Below are 2,158 nucleotides of genomic sequence, written 5' to 3'. Positions count from 1 at the left end.
ATGTGTTTTGTTCTTTTTTTTTAAAAAAAAAAAAGAAAAAAAAAAAAAAAAAAAAAAAAAAAAAAGGAGGCTAGTAAAGGAAAGGAAATTATTTTTATTGTTGTTCAATTTACTACCAACATCTTTAAATTTTTTAAGTCCCGTTTATTGCTTTTGGTCAATCTAAAAATCTGTGTCAATTAGTTCAAGTTTGTGTCAATTAATCTTTTGAATTTTCTTTAGTTTCCATTCAAGTTGTAATCCAATTGTTCGGGTTCCTTTAAATTGCATTCCTTCATTTTCATTAGGTGAAGAACCCACGAGTTTTAAATTCCTTGAGCTCACTTTTTCTTTGACGCACTAAGGCGAAAGCACCGAGCGGTTAAAGGCAGAGCAGTGAGATTAATAGAGGATAAAAGCCATATTGTGTGATTACGACTGAATACTGATGAGGAAGAAAAAATTTCTAGAATTAGGATGTCTGAGATAGAAGATCCAATTCAAGCTGAAACGACGCTCACAACAACGCATTAGATGATTTGATATTGCGATTTGAAAGGCCACTTGGAAATGTCAGGGATAGGATGGATAAACAGAAAGCTTGGATGGGTAAGTCAGAAACTTGGATGACAAGGTTAGATACATCGGTGACTAATCTTAGCAGGAGGGCAACGGGTTGAAGTATCTAATTTTAGGAGACTGGATAGATAGGAGCCTAGGAGAGAAAGACAAGATGAGATGAATTTGGTAGTGATGTGGGTGAGGATGAGTTTAGAGGAGTTGAGATGGAACGGATGAAGAATAGAGATAATAGGTTCAAAAGACAAGGTAGGAATAATCATGGAGATGAGATAGGAAACATCAAAATGGCGATTCCACAATTTAAGGGGAGAAGTGACGCGGAGGCATATATAGAATGGGAGAGAAAGGTTGAATTGATCTTTGAATGCCATAACTACTCGAAGGAGAAGAAGGTGAAGATAGTGGATCTCGAGTTCATTGACTATGCAATAACTTGGTGGGATCAAGTGGTTACTTCATGGCGTAGGAATTTGGAGAGACCAGTTAATACTTGGGATGAGTTGAAGATGATCATAAGAAAACGATTCGTTCCTAGTCACTATTATAGGAAAATCCATAAAAAAATTACAGAGTTTGTATTAGCGGTCAAAGAGTGTGTAAGATTACCACAAGGAAATGGACGTACTAATGATTAGAGCGAATGTGGAGAGGATCGGGAAGCTACTATGGCAAGGTTCTTGAATGGGCTAAATAAGGAAATTGCTAATGTAGTAGAGTTACAGGATTACGTGGAGTTAGAAGACATGTTACACATAGCCCATGAAGGTGGGGAGACAGTTGAAAAGGAAGGGGATAGCTAGGCAACCATTGGGGTCTTTGGCTTCTAATTCATTTTGGAAACTGAAGTATGATAATAACAAAGATGATGTGGTTGTACCTAAAGGAAGGAATGAATGGCTAAAGGGAAAAGGAGAAGGTGCATATCAAACCATACCCAAAGCGGTGTTACAACCATTAAGAAGTTGGGACATCAAGTGTTTTAAGTGCTTGGGGTTGGGGCACATTGCTTCTTAATGTCCAAACAAAAGGGCAATGGTGTTGTAGGGATGATTATGATGACTTGTCGACGTTGGAGGAGGTTGGTGATGGTGAGAAATTGGAATTTACTGTTGGAGAGCTATTGGTTGCGGATGAGCTCTTAACACTTAAATCAAGGTGAATGACTTGGAGTAGCAGAGGGAAAATATATTCCATACTCGATGCCATGTTAACAATACGATATGTAGCGTAATCATTGATGGTGGGAGTTGCACGAATGTCGCTAGCACAACACTTGTAGAGAAATTAGGATTAACATTGCTAAGACACCTTAGGCATTATAACTTACAATGGTTGAACGAAACTGGCGAGGTTAGGATGAATAAAAGGATGCTAATAAAATTTTTAATTGGTAGTTATCATGATGAAGTAGTATGTGATGTGGTACCTATACATGTGGGGTATCTTTTGTTAGGAAGACCGTGGTAATATGATAAAAAGATTATTCATGATGGGTGCAAGAATCACTACAGCTTTGTCAAGATCAGGAGGTCCACTACCCTTGCTCCATTAATACTAGCACAAGTATATGAAGACCAAATTAAATTGAGAAATAAAG

Source organism: Olea europaea, chromosome 6 (genome assembly GCF_002742605.1).
Source record: "Olea europaea var. sylvestris chromosome 6, O_europaea_v1, whole genome shotgun sequence".
NCBI classification, from domain to species: domain Eukaryota; kingdom Viridiplantae; phylum Streptophyta; class Magnoliopsida; order Lamiales; family Oleaceae; genus Olea; species Olea europaea.
Note: the sequence above shows the minus strand (reverse complement) of the source record.